Below are 19,774 nucleotides of genomic sequence, written 5' to 3' on the forward strand. Positions count from 1 at the left end.
ATATATGATGACAAAAAGCTATTACGAATTCAATAATGCTTTTTAAATAAATATGTATTTTATTGTTCACAGCAAAATGTGTTCAAAAGAGTAGTGGCTGTATATGCAAGCACATTTTATTTAATTTACAAACAGTACTCATGGATTTACTGACCTTGTAATGATGAAGGTCCTCTAAGGAATTGTGGCCTACAGATTGTGAACTCCTGATGTAATTGACTCATTCCTAATCAACTTCAGATTTGCATTTAAATGGTTTCTTTCTAAGCATAATTACTCTACCCTAGACAGTTTTATGTAACAAAAAATGAAGCAAAACTGCTATTGAATTTCCAAAGACTTAAATTCATTTATCTGACCTATATACTTAGTACCTTTGTGATTTTGCTTACTTACGTAACATCTTTGAATCTCATTTATGGCATTATATATGTAAATATAATTATCTGCAATTATTTTGGTAATGTTGCAGTTACTCAATATGTACGTTTCTTCTTTACTGTGTTTCTTTTCCTTCTTTATGTGTTAATGCTATTTTTTAGGACTTTTATTTTTCTCTGTTTCTATCTTTGCTGTGATTACAGCTTTGCACAAAATAAGTTTGTTGTCCTCTGTTCATAGGACAGCAAAGAGAGCTCTTAATTATGTTCTGGTTTTAGTCCGTAGATAAAGGGAGCTTAGTTGAGCTAGAGCAGAAAGGCATCCTTTTTCTGTCAGATATCAATTATCGTTCTGTTTTATTTATTTCTGTTTCTCCAAGCCTTTGGTGTGTCAGGCACACAAAATGGAGTCCTCATAAAAATCTCCAACCGTTCAGGTAAGTATAAGGCTATAGGAATTAGGAAGAGTTTGTCTCCCTTTATCTGACATTTATTGAGTATTACTTGAGGACTGTAGTTTAAAGAACAGGCTGATGTTAATAGCTGAATAAGCTCCTGTTCTTTGCTCAAAATCTAGTGGGTTAAATGCCAAAATAGTATAGTTTATAAATAGTAAGTACAACTTGGTCACTGATGAGGATGTTCCTAACTTTGCCTGGAATTTGTGTGGTGAGATAAAGGATGCATTGGAATTAACTAGATTAAGGGTTGCGTGAAGAACATTGCAGACAGGGGACATTCTGTACTCAAAAGGCATGGAAGCATTGACATGTATGTAGTGATTATTAAATCATTATGGCCAGAGCCAGAGTGTATGTATACAGAAAATGGTGGAGGGGGAGATCGCAGAGGGAAGACTGAAAGGTTTGGGATCAGACGTTTAATGATCATTCATGTCATCCAGGAAGGTGAAGTCTTTAATATTGTCTTGGAAAGCCATGAAATGTTTTTCAAACCTAGAAAGTATGAACTTTAACAGCATTGTGAAGGACGGATTCTAGTCGAGATGGTGGTTTAGGGGAATGTTGAAATAGTAAGGTGAATTGAAAGTAAAGAGCTGTTATTAATAGTGTGATGAAGTGAAAAGAGCCTGGGCTTTAGAATCACAGGCCTGGTTTTAAATCTAGGTTCTGCCTCTTTGTAGTTAGGAATAAATTAGCTGCTTTGATTTTTAGTTTTTTAAATCTCTACTAGGTAGTTAGTAATACTTGTTTTACAATGTTCCTCTGAAGATTTTGATATAATGAGTGTGAAGTACCTGATTCAGTGCTTGCCTGATACCAAGTAAGGGATCAATTAATGATAACTGCTATTGTTATCAACATGAATGACATTTATTTATAATTATTAAGATAAGAAATGGTAAAAGCCTGAATTTAGGGATGGAAAAGAGAAAATAGATTTGGAGGAATCTTTCTGAAGTAGATAGAACAAATAGGACTCGGTGACTGGAAGACTTCGTGATTTAGGGAAAAAAATGAGATGACTGAGATTTCTAATCTGAATGACTTGGAGGGAAGGGGTTAATGGTGCCATTTTGTTGGTAAGAAATACAGGAGGAATTAATGGTTCAGGTGAAGGAAAAAGTAAAATGATTTTGATTTGTACGTTTTGAGGTGTTTGGGATATTTTGGTGATAATATAATATGAAGTAGGCAATTAGAAATACGGTCTAGACTAGAGCAAGAGAGAAGAGATTAGGGAGTTATCACTGTGTGGTAGTGGACATATATGTGAATTTTGACTCCTTGACTAGAATTGTAACTATCTTAATGGTGGGGCATATATTTTAAACAGATCCTGTTATGTCCCCACACTGCTGAGCTCTATATAAACCCTTGGTTAATTCTTCTTATTAAATGTGAGGTCTTCAAACTTTATAGAGTGGTTTTGTGTATAGACAAGATAAGGCACTGCAAGTTTTCTTTTTTTTTTTTTTTGGAGACAGAATCTCACTCTGTTGCCCAGGCTAGAGTACAGTGGCATCATCATAGCTCATTGTAACCTCAAACTCCTGGGCTTAAGCAATCCTCCTGTATCAGCCTCCTAAGTAGCTGGGACTACAGGTGTGTACCACCATGCCTGGCTAATTTTTTCTGTTTGTAGTAGAGAAGGGGTTTTGCTCTTGCTCAGGTTGGTCTCAAACTCCTGACCTCGAGCCATCCTGCTGCCTTGGCCTCCCACAGTGCTAGGATTACAGGTGTGAGCCACCATGCCTGGCCTGCCTAGTTACTTTGATTTTTAATTTTTAAATGTTCATTTTTATTTAACTTTATAAATGAAAAATTTAGTTTTCCCTAAATACAGATCTTGATTTGTAACTAATTTTAACAAACTTTTGATAAATATTTTAGTTTAACTTCTTAAAATATTTAAATCTGTAACTATAAATTAAAATTTTTATATTTCCTCTTTAAATATTGATTTTAAAAAACCTTCCTAGATACTTAAATAAATCATGCAAATCTAATAAGTTAAAATTACAAATGTAACTATTCTTAAATTTTGTAAGTGTTCTAATACAGTATGCAACATTAGTAACATTTCAACCAGAAATCACAAGTCTAAATCAGCTATTCAGTTATACATTTTAAATTAGAATTACTAGGCTGGTTCTAATAGACCAGATTTTCTTAAAATATTACAAATATTTAGCACATAGGCGAGTACTTATTTTGTTAACAGTTTTATTGAGACATAATTTGTATACCTTACAATTCACCCATTTTAAGTATACAATTCACTGATTTTTATTATATTTACAGAATTGTGCAACCATCACCACAATCTAATTTTAGAATATCTCCCTTACCACAAAAAGAAAGATGGTGTCCATTTGCACTCATTACCATTTTCACTTCCAGCCTTAGGAAACCACTAATCTATTTTCTGGCTCTATAGATTTGCCTTTTCTGTACATTTTGTATAAATGAACTCATATAGTAGGTGCTTTTTTATTTGTGGCCTCTTTTTACTAGCACAGTGTTTTCCAGGTTCATTCATCCAATATTGTAGTTTTATTTATGGATACCACATATTTCTTATCCTAGATTACTTCTTAATACAAAATAATTAAAGATTTAGTTCTTTTAAATTGCCCCTATACTAATTCTTCCTTTTTTTTTAAAAAAAAAAAAAAAAAAAAGAGGAAAACCTGAAAAGAAGTAAATGGATCTTTTATCTTAAGTTAGAAAAAATACAACAGAATAAACCCAAAGAAAATAAAGTTAAAATTTAGCAAAAATTAATGAAATAGAAAACCAAAGATAGAATAGAGAAGAACAAAAAAGTCAAAAGTAAGTTTTTGGAAGGAAAAAAACTTTATAAAACCCTGATAAATTGATCAAGGAATAAAAGACAAATAAAAACATTGTGAAAATTAAGACTACAGTTGAAGAAGAGATTTAAAAGACAAAGGATTTATAACAGCCTACCATTTTTTTTAATATAAACAGTATTTTCCCTTTTCAGGAGATCTTTATTCTGAATCATTTTTTATTTAACTAAATGACTTTGAGTAACCTGTAAACCCAGAGTGAATGGCTGCCCTACTTTCCAAATCAGAACATGTCTAGAAATCATTCTTCTACCAATATCCGTGAATAATAGATTGGCTATATATTTTTTTCCCTCAGAATTTTTTTAATTCTCAACTACTTCTAAAAATTGGTATTGCTGGTAACTCTTGGCCTGTAAGCTGGGTGAGAGTCTCCCTCCTGCCCCCACCTGGCCCAGGTGGGCACCTCAGGCCTATAGCTGGGGGTGAGACCTGTGCTCCCAGGCTTGGCATTTGAATTCATGCACCTGCTGGCCTCTCAGCTGACCGGCTCTCACAGCCTTGGATGCTGTCTCCAGCACATTGCCTCATTTCATCCTCACAGCGACCCAGGAACCCGTGCTTTGGTGTCCCCATATTAGAGAGGAGGGTGGAGGCCCTGAGAAGGACAGTTCTCTCTGGCCTGCTATGTTATGTCCCCTCTAGGATTTAGACTTTAGCCACTGAGTGGGGCTGCTGAGTGGAGGGCAGGGACCATCAGGGGCCTCCTCCTTCCAGGACTGGGGGACCAAGCCTCCTTGCACATGTCTTTGAAGTTGCATGCTCCACTCTGTGTAGCCAGCACCCAGGTCCTCAGGGCCATCATCTCATGACTTGGGGACTCAAGCACATCACCCCACACCAAAGCAATGGCCTTGAACAGCCCCTCATCCACAGCGGCCAGGGTGCCCATGAGCAAGTCATTAAAACTGAATAGACTTTATAAAGTTGGGCTTAATATTAATTACATAAGAAAATCTCTTTAATTTCCCACCAGGCAATGGGAATGTTGTCTGGTTCCTGCAGGCCATAATTTTGGGGGAAAGAAACATTTTTTCACACAAATGGTGGGAAGTCATTCGTAGTTATGGTTAGGGTTTACTGTTGACTTTGGGAAGCTGTTCTGATGCTCAGAATCCCACCTACCTCAGCTAAATGGTATCTTCATGAATTAGCAGAACACAGCTGCAAAAAAAAAAAAAAAAGAAAAACAAACTTTCACATTTTAAGTATAATTGGTAAACTGACCACTGACCTTTGGAAAATATTTTCCTACCCCAGCCCCGAGCTGAGGAAGAATGGGTGCTTTATGCTGAGGTGGTCAGGCAACCTTGAGGAATTAGCTGCCTTTATCTGGAGGGGGAAGGGGAGTTGTACTTGGTTGTTGGGTCCCTCTGGGTGTTCTTGGGTTACAGGATCTGTAGTCACTGACTGAGGAGGGGTCTGGGATGCTGAAGCTGGCCTTGGGGTGGGGTGTGAGGAGTAGAGTAGATACTCCTGGCAGTGCCTCCCCACTTCCTGGCCATTCCCCCTCAGAATTTTGTAAACACAGCACCATAGGCTTTTTTTTTTTTTTTTTTTTAAGTGACAGGGTCTTGCTATGTTGCCCAGGCTGGACTCAAACTCCTGGTTTCAAGCCATCCTCCTGCCTCAGCCCCCCAAATACCCAGGATTATAGGTGCATGCCATGGTGCCCGATTCTCTGTAGGTTTTCGGCATTTACATTTACTGACAAAATGACTGGCAATCTAAATCTCTTCCCTTTTATTTTAAGTAAAATTAAAAATCTCCCTTTATTTGGAGCTTTAAAATTTTTGTTCTTAAAATTCAGGTATTTTACCAGGAGAGTTCTACACATGTGGCTCCCCTCTCTCATCCCCAGTATTCTGCCCCAGTACTTTATGGAACCTGTTAGATATGAAGACTCAAGCCAGTCTTCAACATTAGGAGGGTTTCTTCTTTTCTTTCTCCTTCTCTTCCTTTCCTTAAAAGAAAAGGTTTTTATTCTTTGCCTTTTCTTGTTCTGGAAGTCGTATTTTACAGATACTGAATGTCCTGGCCACCTCCTCATCTCTAATCCTTTTCTCTTGATTTATGTGTCTTTAATGCTTTACTATACATTATAAGGGCATTTTTAAGTTGATTTTCTAAATCACTACTTTGTTGTATATTTTTCTACTTAACTACCTGTATTTGATTATGTTTTTCCCGTCCCTAAACATTTTTCCACTCTTTAATGCAGAGCTACTTGCTCTTCCTAAAAAATGTTGTTTCTTCCTGGCCTCATTAGAAATCTATTTATAATTTTTCTTCAAGTTCCAGTATTTATTTTCTTCATTAATTCTATTTCAATTGGGGCCAACAGTTGTGATTAAATTGTTATTTCTCTTCAGTATATCTGATCACGTTTTGTCATCAGTTCTTGTGCGGGGTAATTCTGAGAGTGATAAGTGAACCAGCAAATAGGCTTCATCAAAGTGCATGGTCTGGGAGCAGATGCTCAGGGGGAAAGGAAGAACTGTTAATGAATGTAGTTACCCAGTAGTGGGATGAACTGCCAAGAGTAGTGAGAAGAGCCTGGTGGAACATTATTCCTTACACACAGAAGTTCATCTAGTCTTTGGTTGAATGACACACTGAGCTAGCTGGAACATCAATTAAAAGGGATTAATTACCTTAATTACTTGGATAGAACATAAAAAATTATATAATCTAGTGCTTCTAAATTACTTCTATTTTGTGGCTCACTTGTTATGAAGTTCAGCGTAGTGGTGGCAGGTCACATATTCTGAATTTTAAGCAAAGAACTCCAGATATTTTGAGTCTCCTCTTTATTTATTAGGACATTAATTGATGATTATTGCCAGCAAGCACCTTTGAACTGATACTTTATAAAATAATGCAGTTATGCATTGCTTACTAATGGGGATACATTCTGAGAAATGTATTGTTAGGTGATTTTTGTCTTTATAAGTACATCTTAGAGTGTACTTACACAAACCTGGATGGTATAGCCTACCACACGCGTAGGCTATGTGGTATAGCCCATTGCTCCTAAGCTACAAACCTGTATAGCATGTTACTGTTCTGAATATTGTAGGTAGTTGTAACACAATGGTACATATTTGTATATCTAAATGTAGAAAAGGTACAGTAAGAACAAGGTATAAAAGATAAAAAATAGTGCACCTGGATAGGGCACTGACCATGAGTGGAGCTTGCAAGACTGGAAGTTGCTCTGGGGGAGTCAATGAGTGAGTGGTAAGTTAATATGAAGGCCTAGGACATTACTGTACACTACTGTAGTCTTTATAAACACTCCACACTTAATTTATAAAAAATTTATAAAAAATTTTTTTTTATAAAAAATTTATACACTAAATTTATAAAAAAAAATAAAGTAACTATGCAGTGACATTACAATAGTTACAGTGTCACCAGGCAATAGGAATTTTTTCAGCTTCATTATAATCTTATGTGACCACCATTCTTTATGCAGTCCATCATTGACTGAAATGTCATTATGTGGCAAATGACTGTACTTTATTGAAGATTGAGCACCAAGCTTGGTGCAAGCTTGAGTACAAGATCTAGAAAAATTGCTAATTTTCTGATATGCTCCTAATTTTCCTTTAGCACTGCGGTCCCCAACCCCTGGGCTTTGGACTGGTGCTGGTCTGTGGCCTGTTAGGAACCAAGCTGCACAGCAGGAGGTGAGCAGCAGGTGAGGGAGCAAAGCTTCATCTGTATTTACAGCAGCTCCCCATTGCTTGCATCACCGCCTGAGCTCCACCTTATGTCAGATCAGCAGCTGCAATTAGATTCTCATAAGAGCTCTAACCCTACTGTAAATTCTGCATGCTCAGGATCTAAATTGTGCACTCCTTGTGAGAATCTAATGCCTGATCTGCGGTGGAGCTGAGGCAGTGATGCTAGCGCTGGGGAGTGGCTGCAAGTGCAGATTATCATTAGCAGAGAAGTTTGACTTCACAGAGACCATAATAAATCAATTGCTTGCAAATTCATATCAAAACCCTGTCAGTGAGTGGCAAGTGACAAGCTTCATGTAGTCGGGCTTTATAGTGGCAAGTGAGCATTTTACTTCAATTGTAAAGCTGCATCTGGTGGCAGGCTTTAAGTCAGAATCTGACACTTATTTTAGTCCTTGTATGGCCCACCCATTATTTTATTTACCACTTCCATCCTCGCCTCTTTCTGGCACTGCGCACTTGTCTCAGTCACAGTTTTGGTTAGCCCACAAGCTAACCCTAGCAAAAATGAGTGAAAAACAAACATCACTGGAGAGTTTCTTTAAAAAGGGGGAAAGACCCAATGATGAGCCAGCAGAAGACTCTAAGACTGCCAACAAAATGAAAGCTGCATTTAAAATACCAAGAGTCCTACTTAAATTACGGGTTCATTGCAACAGGCAATTCACATTCTCCAAGCCCACTTTGTATATGTGGTGACTGGCTATACAATGAAAACCTTCAAATCTGCTTCTCCACACGGAGTCCAAGCGCCCTGCATTAAAAGACAAGCCTTTCGAGTTTTTCAAAAGAAAAAAAACGTGAACACGAAGAACAGAAACAATTATTGAAGGTCACCATTTCATCAACTGTGTCTACACTGAGAGCATCATTCTCAGCGCCTAACTGCATTGCTAAAGTTAAGAAACTCTTTACTGTTGGTGAAGAGTTGATCCTGCCTGCTGCTAAGGACATTTGCTATGAACTTTTAGGTAGAGGCTACAGTTCAAAACGTGGCACATGTTCCTCTTTCAGCTAGCACCATAACTAGACAAATTGATGAAATAGCAGAGGATATTGAGGCACAACTGTTAGAGAGGATTAATGAGTCTGTGTTATGCAATCCAGGTTGATGAAGAGTCTGCCTTACTGGAGCATTAATTCTCCTTGAGGAGACAAGACATAAATGAAAAGAAAAAGAAAAACACAGGGTTTAGGTAGCCTATGACAAATTTTACTTGCATAAGCAATACTTTGCATGTGAGAGAAAGCAGAGGAGACATTAGACAATTGGCTTTTTTTTTTTTATTTTTATTTTTTTTAAAGTGTGCAGCTAACTGGGAGTTCTGAGGATGAAAGAACTGGAAATTAAAGCTTGGTGAGAGCAGGCACCATGTCTGTTCACCATTGCCTATTCAGTGCCTGCCACTGTCCCTGGCAGGTGGTAGGCTCTCAGTTAATAATATGTTGAATAAGTGAGTATATATTTGTCCAATAAATTAAAGAATGCATTGAAGGAGAGAGGTACTTTATTTGGACAGGTAAGATGCAAAGGCTTGAGAAAATAGTAGGAGGTAGAAATGATCACTGAGCACAGTAGAAGACCAGCCTGATCAGAGCTGTGGGAGGGAGGAGGAAAGTTCTAGGAAATAAGCCAGATAACAGCATATTGGAATCAAATTATAAGCAGCTTTGATTGCTGGATTTAGGAATTTGGGGTCTTTAAGCAGTGTGGACTTTGAAGAGGTAGTAGCATTGTCAAAGCAGTGTTTTAGCAAGTCTAAAGATACAGTGCAGATTACAGTGAGGAGACTGGAGACCAGCTTTGAGACCAGTTGTGATGTTGAATAGAAATTCTTTTGAAAGTAGTCAAGTTTCATACAATAAATACATTTTCTTTATGTGTAATATATTATGTAAAGGTACTTTTTAAGCTCTAGTGATTGAACATAATGACATAGCTGTCATTTTCTGTATTTAGTTTTCCATGGCATTTTGTTATTGATCTTTATGGCTTTTCTGTGATATCATAGTATAAATTTTGAATATATTTGTTCTTTCCTTATTTGCCTTTTGTTAATGTCAAGCATAGCACATGAGATATTCCCTGTTGCTATGCAACTGCTAAATTCAATATTTAGTATTAATAAAACTGAGTGTTATTAACATCCAGTGGAGAGCAGCAAAATATGGCTTTACAGTGTCCAATCAGTATTTGTAAGGTTTAATGTATCGTTGCAAGTATGAGCAAAAGAGGAGGGACTTGTTTACAGTTACAATTTTGAGCAAAATGAGTTGTGTTTAAATTTTTGAGCATATGAACAGATTTTTTTTGTTTGCTTCCTTTTGGTCTTTTTCACTGCTTTTTGATGTAGGATTCAGTTTTTGTTAGTGTCTGTGTTATTGATGAAGTTCTTAATTTTCTTATTTCAGATTCCATTTTGTATAATTTATAAATTTTTATCTCCCAATACTTTTATTTGCTTTTTTTCTTTCTTAGTTTTATTTCTTGCTATATTTACAGTCTTCCTTTTCAAGAATTTATTCTTAGCATGAAAGTTTGAAATTTGTTATAATTTCATATAAACCCAAGTGAAAGAATACTAGATTTGCTCTTCAGAATAAGAGCTACCTATCATCTCCTTTATTTGTAGTGTGTGTACTTGGTACTTTAAGATATTAAAATACTTTAATATTTTTGAAATCAGAATTCCTTTTGTGGGGGGAATAGGAGGGTTTATGAGTCGGAGATGGGCTGTGGGATTTATTTAAAAAAAAGTTAGCTAGTTCTGAGAATACCTGGCCTCCAGGGCTAAGATAGACATTATCTAGCAATTCCTCCTCATTCCCTTGCCGCCAGCTCCCTACCCCTGCAAACCCAATCCCCAACCCTTTCTCCTCCCTAGTGTGAGGAAGAGAGGGGGCTGTAGTAATTTAGTGGAAAATGTTTTAATTTTACTAGGAAGTAATAAACAGACATAGATTTTGCTAATGTGCTTAGAATAATATTGATGGGAAAAAGTAAGGAGAGTTGTAAAACAATTGCTCCCTAATAATAAATGAAAAATATAGACACTTAGAAAAATCGCAGTGTAGAAAAATTTGTATGTATGTATGTAGAAAAATATATAGTATAGAAAAATCAACTGTAATTACGATGTAAGTAACACAAGCCCTAGAGATTACTTCATTGAAAACAATGGCTTAATACTAGGGGCAAAGAATCGCTTATATTACAATCTTATTCTTAGAGACAGATAAACAAAACACTGTTTCTAGGACTATCTTGTCCGCCCCCTTACCTTCCAAATCCTTTCTTGTGATTGTATTTGTGGTAAAGAAATGCTATGTGTGTGTGGACCTCATGTATCCAGCAGGCTATAATATAGTATTTTAAATTAGTGATTCTCTATCTTTTAAGCATGGGAGTGCTTTTTAACAATTAAAAAAATTTATAAGCCCCCAGGTGATAGGTTTATGTGACGGAATACATAGTGCCCCAAACTACTAGGAATGCAGTAACACTTTCTGTATTTTCTTAATTATGGTAGCACCCCTATGCGTTTGAAAGGTAGTATATACCAAATACACAAGACATATTAATTCTTTTTGAAAGTTACACTTAGAGTGCAGATGGATTCACAGACCCCTTGTAATAACTATTTGAATTCTCAGGTCTGTGACACACATTTTGGGAACCACTGCTCTCATTCATTATTTTTGACATGTTGTATAAAGGTACAGTCTGATTCCTGTCCTCTTTGTCCCTTTTATTCTTAACCCATTAAAAAAACGGCAGGATGTTACAGATATTTTTAAATTGTTTATCATTAAGAAGATCAGCAATATTTGAGGTAATAAGTGAGAAAAATCGGTTTTGGTTTTCATTTTCTATTTCATTCACACTGGTAGAAGGACATAACAATTTTAAACATTTGTGTACAAGTATATATTTGAATTTTTTCTCATGTTTTTTTGTATGTATAATTAGGGGATTTTATATTTATAAGAGAACCAGAAAGTAATTATTATGGCAATGTGAAATAATTACAAAAGTCTTTTTTCTTTTAAAATATCATGCTGTGGCTTTTATGTATGTGTGTGAATTAGTTGTTGTTCTTAGGATTTTCTTTAAGAAACTGTTAATTTGAAAAATGTTGATCTCAATTGATATTCAGAAAAATGTTATTTAGATTATTCTAGAAAGTTGTGGAAATTTTCAAGCAATTTGACTCTTTCATTGGGAAAGGTACCTTTTAAAATGGAGCTTGAGCGTATGTAAAGAGGTATTTGGGATTTTGTAAAAGAGAACCCATGATTTCCATTCCTTCTTTGGTTATTTAGCATCTGTTTTGTTTTGTTCTTGAATGTGCTCTGAATTTGTGTTGGATGTTAATCATTGACAAAAATGCAGACGTTTCTTTTAGATTTGTCATCAACACTTTTTTATCAGCATCCTTTCAATAGTAATCCGGATCCTTGAGAACTGGAAGAAAACACCATCATTTTTTCATGCAACAGAGTAATATTACTATAGTGATTATTATTGTGATAATGGATTTTTTTTTATTCTTTCAGGATTTGAAAGTATTCTTGAAGGGCTGTTTGGACCTGCATTATTAAAAGATCTCAGTTTATTTAAAGGTATTCGAAATATTTTTGGTATTTCAAATTCTTTCTGATGACATACATGATACCTTGTGATTTAATCCTCAGTCTCCTCCTTTTTATTCATGGTAGCATGTGGGTTAAAGCTATATCCGAACATCTTTTTGTGTTTAGTTGGTATTGTTAATATATGTATGACTAACATTAACTAGTGAACAGTTAAGAATTAACATAAGAATTTTAAGAGTTAAGAATTTTAAGGCCGGGCGCGGTGGCTCACGCCTGTAATCCTAGCACTCTGGGAGGCCGAGGCGGGTGGATCGCTCAAGGTCAGGAGTTCGAGACCAGCCTGAGCAAGAGCGAGACCTCGTCTCTACTAAAAATAGAAAGAAATTATATGGACAACTAAAAATATATATATAGAAAAATTAGCCGGGCATAGTGGCGCATGCCTGTAGTCCCAGCTACCCGGGAGGCTGAGGCAGGAGGATCGCTTAAGCCCAGGAGTTTGAGGTTGCTGTGAGCGAGGCTGACGCCACGGCACTCACTCTAGCCTGGGCAACAAAGTGAGACTCTGTCTCAAAAAAAAAAAAAGAATTTTAAGACAAATATGGAATCTGTCTACTTAAGATTTTTATTAAACAATATTTTTAAAATTCTAATTTATTTTCTAAAAAATTCTCCTTTATGACTATTAATTTGTAACTATTAATTTGCAGCCCGTGAACCTGAAAGCATTTCTGATTGGACTTTTGATGAAAATTGTCTGTTCTGTTGCTTGAGAAGAGATAAAGTAAAGGTAACCAAGAAGCTTGTGAAACTTTTGTCTGGTGTGGTATTTTAAAGTTTTCTTTTTTTTAAAAAATTTTATTACTGTTGGAGGTTTTGTAGGAAAATGAAGATATGAGTCCACATTTATTTATAAAAGGATTTGATAGTAACTCTGGGTTTTGCAATTTAAACTATTTCCAGTCTGTTGATTAGCCTATTGAGAAATCTGTATCCCAACATGCATTGCTTTATTTATATATTCACTAGTCAGAATAATTAACAAGGTCTCAAACTGTCATATTTATTTTAAATATAAAGTGTATGGTAATTCAAGTAATGAGAGTCATTTGTGATACAGAAAGAATAGTAACATAGATCTAGATCAGGCAGTTACTAACTCAGGTAGATTTATGATGTACTGTGGTTTATGCTTTAATATAAGATGTTTCTTCATAATATCTAGAAGTTAATAACTGGAAGTTGCTCTGGGGGAGTCAGTTAATGAGTGGTGAGTTAATATGAAGGCCTAGGACGTTACCGTACACTACCGTAGTCTTTATAAATACTCTATACTTAGGCTACACCAGATTTATAAAAAAGTGAATGCTGTTTATATTCAGTTGTAGAAACTGGCTGAATCTTTGGGCTTCTGTTGTTTTACTGCTTTATGTTAAACAATTTTGGTTTAGAAACGTTATTTCAGTTGTTGGAAATATTTGTTAATAACGGCTTACTGTCTTGTGTTTCTTTTCATGGTACTTCTATTCCCTGTTTTAAAGCCTTGGGAACATTTGGATTCCTCCTTCTTCCCCTATTACACGCTCAACTTAAAATCACTGGCCATGTTCTATCAGTTCTTCCCTCATAATGGATTTCATTTTTTTTATTTCTGCAGTCATCACTGTAGTTCAGATCATTAACATTATTATTGGATTACTGAAATAACATGATTGGTCTCTTCTAGTTTTCTTTATTCCATTAAATACTCCTACAAGGTTAAACTCCTTCCCCCAACCCTCACCCCTCAAATAGTGTAAAAATACAGTATAAAATATAAAAAAATGGTGCACCTGGATAGGGAACGTACCATGAATGGAACTTGCAGAACTCGAAGTTGCTCTGGGGTAGTCAGTGAATGAATGGTGGTTTATATGAAGGCCTACGACATTACTGTACACTACTGGAGTCTTTATAAACACTCTACACTTAGGCTACACCAAGATTTATGAAAAAGTAAAGTAATTATGCTATAATGTTATTATGACTACAGCATCACCAGGTGATTAGGAATTTTTTAGCTCCATTATAATTGTGTGTACTAGCATGTTGTGGCTGTTTATCGGGCAAGTCATTTAATAGAAATTTTAATAGAATAGAAAAAGGAACAATTACTAATTTTTTTTCAGGTTAGGATTAGGAGGAGAGCCATTCTATGCTTAGTAATGGAATACAATAGAGTCTTGTAATATGATTGAGAGTTTTCTATTGCTATATGAGGGTAAAATAGTATGTGAGTATTTTTAAAAGAAAATACAGAAATAGGAAGTCTAAAATAATGTAGCATTTAAGTAGCTTTTTTACTGTTTGTAGTTTTGCAGCATTTAGTTCAATTTTAAATAGAATATTTCCCTTTGACAGCTCAGTCCTGAGAAAGCTGTTTTTCTCTATTAGACACTATACTACCTGTCTGTGGCACTATTTTTGCAGACAGTCATACATCTATAATGGGAAACAGGAAAGGGAGAGAGCCTAGATAATGTGAATTGTCAAGTATATGGTGTTCCTTTAGTTGTGTTAGATTTAAAGTGGTTATACTGGCACTCTTTGCAGGCACTTGGAACATCTCATCTGAGGACTAGAGTCTGGGAATTAAATATATTGACCGGATTGAGGCTTATACTTTAAGGCTGGCTTAACATTCCAAAAAAGAAGGAAATATTAATAGCTGGAGAGTATGGTAATAGCCAATAGGTGGTAGCATAGAGCATGATTTTGGAATCTTGTCTTGAGTTTGAGGTTGACACAGAGAGATAATCTAGTTAGTGTTTAGAAAAACAAATATTGGTCTGATGTTTGGGAAGGAGATGGAAGTTACGCATTTTTTTTTATATAATTGAATTTTCAGTGAATACTGAAGCTGTGAGAATGCATAAAGTAAATACATTATTTATACTTTTTTAAATATGTAGGGGAAAAATATGAAGTACCCTCTTTGGGAACTAGAACAGGCATTCGCCTAGAAATTGGTAAAAAAAAATTATTGAGCTATACTTCAGGATCCTACAGAGGTTAGAGAATATAATTTGTAAGGGAAAAGGAAAGGAAACTAACATTTTCTGAGCATCTACTGTGTGCCGGTTACTTTTATGTTATCCCACTTAATCTTCAAAATAACTCTATAAAAGTTGGTTAAAGGCATCCCAGTTTTATAAATAAAGAAATGGCAAGGGTCAGAGAGATGAAGTTATGAGCAAAGTCACAAAGCTGGAATTTGATCTTTGTTTTTAGAATACATGCATTTGGTAACAATACTGGGAACAGGAACATGAAAAGCAGAGAACATGAATTAAGTAGGACTTGGAATTACTTAGTTGTAAAGAGGGAGAGAATAAAAGGGTACATGGGCTGGATCATATTCAAAATGACCAACCCTAGCTGTGTCAGGACTCTGTTAGGGAGGGAGTGACTGCCTGCCTGCCTTGGTTGCGTGCTTGCTTGCTTGCTGCTTCTTTCCTTCTCTTTCTGTTTACTGGGCATAATGTAAGCACTCTGAAATATTTATTAAATGAGTGACTAAAGAAGTTAGGAAGCTTAATAAAGTCTGGTTATAGTATATTAAGTTATAGCATTAATAGCTAATTGTTTTGAGTGTTTTATATGTGCCAAGCATGTGTACACAGTTCTCTGTGTATTACCTACTCATGAGCTTTTTTAGTTTTTTTAAGTTTATTTTAAAACAATTTTAGGCTTATAAAGCAGTTGCAAAAATCACAAAAGGAATTTCTGTATGTCCTTTAGCCAGATTCTCCCCAAATGTTAACATCTTTTTTAACCACAGTACAAATATAAAAATCAGGAAATTAACATTGATACAATACTATTATCTGATCTGCAAACCTTTCAAAATATGCCAGTTAACCTAGTAATGTTCTTTTTTGATGGGGTGGGGAGGCGGGGACAGAGTCTCACTCTTTTACCCCAGCTAGACCAGTGGCATCATGTTAGCCCACTGCAATCTCAAACTCATGGGCTGAAGCGATGCTCTGGCCTCAGCCTCCCGAGTAGCTGGGACTACAGGCATACACCACCATGCTGGACAATTTTTTCTGTTTTTAGTAGAGATGGAGTCTTATTCTTGCTCAGGCTGGTATCAAACTCCTGCCTTCAAGCAATTCTCCCACCTCAGTGTTCCAGAATGCTAGAATTACGGGCATAACCACCCAGATAGGCTGCAGTAATGTCGTTTTTCTGGTCCAGGACCACACTTTGTATTTGTTAATAGTTGGCATGTGTCCATTAGTTTGGAACAGTTCTCAGAATTTTCTTGCCTTTCATAATGCTAATACTTTGAAGAATACTGATTGATAAGTTAATTTGTAGAGTTTTCTTCAATCTAGGTTTGTCTGATAATTCCTCATGATTGAATTCAAGTTATGCATTTTTGGCAGAAATTCTACAGGTCTAATGTTGTATCATCCTTACTGTCCTTATCAGGAAGTACATGGTGATGTTTACTTTGATCACTTGGTGACTACCACTTTACTATAAGGTTTTTGTTTTCTTTTTTTGTACTTAATAGATATTTTGTGGGGGAGGTACTTTGAGATTTTTGTAAATATCTTCTTTTTCTCACTATACTAGTTGCTCATAATACACCAATTTTAGCATCTGTTCATGAATATTATCTGAAAAAATGATTTATTGTGGTGTTGACCAAATGGTGAATTTTCTATTGCCATTATTTCTTCTACTTTTATTAGTTGGAATTCTACTATAAGGAAGAACTTTTCTTTCTCATTTATGTTTTTTTTTTTTTCTTTTTTTTACCTATCAGTATGAACTCATGGATTCTTATTTTATCTTATGGATTATAATTCATTACTGTCATTGTTTATTTTGTAGTTCAGTTATCCTAGGCCATTGAGAGGCCTTTCAAGTTGGCTTATGTTTTCTTTTTGACATGTTTCTATCTTTTCTTTTTCGCACTCTGTTACTTTTTGGCACCAAAAGACATTCCGGTCTTAATGCTTTCCCTGTCCCAGCCCTGGTTTTCTCCAAGGAAGACTTAGTTGCTTTTATTTACAGAATTATATAAGAACACAAGGTCTGGACACTAGGTAATCTCATTTAGTATTAGGGTGTCATTGGCTGTAGGCCCCCTCAGTTGTCTGAGGTAGAAAATACGCATGTTTACTGAAATACACATCTATATTATTTTCTATTTCTATTTAAAACCATCTCGTGAAACTTTTGTTGATTGTAGATTGTGTTAATAGTATGAAGAGTTAATCCAGTAGTAGTGAGAAGGTACTAGAGAGATGAGAAAGATAAGAAATTAATTTTATTGTTTAATATTCCTAAAAATGAACTAGTACCAAGCAATGGTTCTGTTCATGTGTATGGCTGAGAGAGTAGAGGTATCTGTTGTAGAGTACAGATAGCACGATGATTCTCTGAGGATGATGGGAGAGTAGGATGTTATTCCAAAATATAAAATTAGTTCATGCACTTAAGTTTAATTTGACTAGCATATTAGGAGAATGTTTTAAGAAATTAGGGCTTGAACTTAACTTTTGAAGAATGCATAGGTCTGGATAAGCAGGGATAAGAGGGGCACATACTGGGTGGAACAGGGCATTTGTTCTTGGAAGTAACTACTGATACGGCTGGAGCCAGATTATAGATACCTTTCAGTGCCCAGCTTACTGAGGAATCTTGTAACTAGATCCTTTTAATTTTTATTATTACTCTATCATGATGTGTTTTAGTTGAACATTTCATAATTTCTTCTGATTCATGAGGGTACATTAATTAAAATTTTAGGTATATCCTTTTTTTTAACATTTTAATTTTCATTGTTCTTCTAATACATCAAAAATTTATATTAAGAGCTAGTTGTTTTCTCATTGTATTCTACAACATGTGTTTATGTTGAATATGTTAGTTTGGGCATATTAAACCCTGCTTGATATGACTTGCCTGTCATGTTGTACCAGAATATGCCAAATCAGTAAGTATTTGCAGTACTATTATATAAAAGGAACTATGGAAGAAAGATATTAATACATAGGAATAGTTCCTGTCTATTTGGATGAGAAAGAAGAAACAAATCTGAGACTTTTAAAAAATATTTATGTATGAGATTTAAATAGATACAAGGCAGAGTTTAACAGATATCACAGGTTAGTACGTGATTAATTAGGTGCTCAGTTAATTGTGAAAATATAAATTGCTGGACCTATCCTTGTTGTATTTCCAAAGAACTTTTGTTCAGATTATTTAGAAAGACTAAGGAAAACTCTCTGACACAGTGAATCGGTGCTCAGTCCAAGGTACCATTTAATATCAAAGAGGTTTTCTCCCCCTCCCAACTTGTGGATTTGTCTGCAAAACAGACAGACTAGGAGAAACCAATAATTCACTCTACTTTATTCAATTGTGTGTGGTCAGAGTTAGCCAATACACTAACCATTTGGCAGGTTTATTAAATGTCTAGTTTTGTGTCTGGCCAAAGAGGATAACAGAAGAGTAGAAGACCTGGTCCCTCTTGCCCATGGAATGTTGGGGAAACTGTGGGTGGCTAAAGCAATGAGACCTGTAATCCATAGAGAGATTTAAATTATACATCCTGCACACCCAGAACCAAAGCTCTTACATAGGTAGGGAACATTAAATGTAAAATCCCACCCTCATTCCCGTATATGATATTTTAAAAGGTAGTGGCTAATACAAGAGAATATAAGTACTATAGCAATTGCAAGTTGTAGTAGGTGACACTGGAGTTGCTTGATTAAGGAGCTAGAACTCAACCTGAACCTTAAAAGCATCTACCTGTGTTTTAGAATGGTTAATTTGGTGGTAGTTTTTAAGATGTAATGGAGGGGCATTTTTAGTGAGAAAACTATAACAGGCTTTTGTATAATAGTAATCCAGAAAATGAGCCTAAACTAGAGTTGTGGCTGTGAAGATGCATAAGAAAGAGATGTATGTAGAGAATCTAAAATAAAGAATTGTCAAAACTTAATGCTTACTTGAATCTGTAAATAACGGAGAGGGAAGTGATACTGACTATAGGCTTCCCTGCCCAGATGGCTTAGCTTAGTGAATTAATCCAAGTCGACGCTTGAGTTCAGGAGTCTGAGACCAGCCTGAGCAAGAGCCAAGATGCCGTCTCTACAAAAAAATAGAAAAATTAGCTGGGCAGGGTGGCATGCCCCTGTAGTCCCAGCTACTCGGAAGACTGAGGCAGGAAGATCCCTTGAGCCCAGGAGTTTGAAGTTGCAGTGAGCTAAGATGACACCACTGTCCCAGGCAATAGAGCAAGCCCATCTGGGGGGGGGAAATGTGGCCGAGAAGGAGAAAGGGAGAGGTGCAGTGGCCAATTTTATGGGGAGGATAATATGGTTAGCTTGAAGCAGTTTGTGGTGAGAGTGAACATTTGATTGGAAATGTCCAGTAGACAGGGTGGTGAAAATAAAAGGTCTGGGATGAATATGTATTCGGAGGGTTTCTCAATACATGTGATGATTGGAATATTTGAACAGATGAAGTCTTGGGGGGGGTAAAACACAAAATAGTGAGTTTTGTAGAAGACCTTCATTTAGGTAGTAGGAAAAAGAATCAGGTTGGAAAGAAGATAGAATCATAGAGTAAATGAATTGCCCATTTTGTATCAGGTATCTTCTGGCCCTATACTGTGTAACAGGTAGGGGAATGGGTTGTCATATTTG

At 35.8% G+C, this 19,774-nt stretch overlaps 1 protein-coding gene across 1 annotated transcript in view; it reads left to right on the forward strand.

Annotated features, from left to right (window-relative positions):
• The first annotated feature begins 12,771 nt into the window (after positions 1 to 12,771).
• Positions 12,772 to 19,774, forward strand: part of LCOR (ligand dependent nuclear receptor corepressor) — a 59,306-nt gene continuing 52,303 nt past the window's right edge. Inside the window, exon 1 of the mRNA XM_069460219.1 lies at positions 12,772 to 12,852. The gene's annotated coding sequence lies outside the window, so the exon portion shown is untranslated. The remainder of the gene's footprint in view (positions 12,853 to 19,774) is intronic.

Source organism: Eulemur rufifrons, chromosome 28 (genome assembly GCF_041146395.1).
Source record: "Eulemur rufifrons isolate Redbay chromosome 28, OSU_ERuf_1, whole genome shotgun sequence".
Classification (NCBI taxonomy): domain Eukaryota; kingdom Metazoa; phylum Chordata; class Mammalia; order Primates; family Lemuridae; genus Eulemur; species Eulemur rufifrons.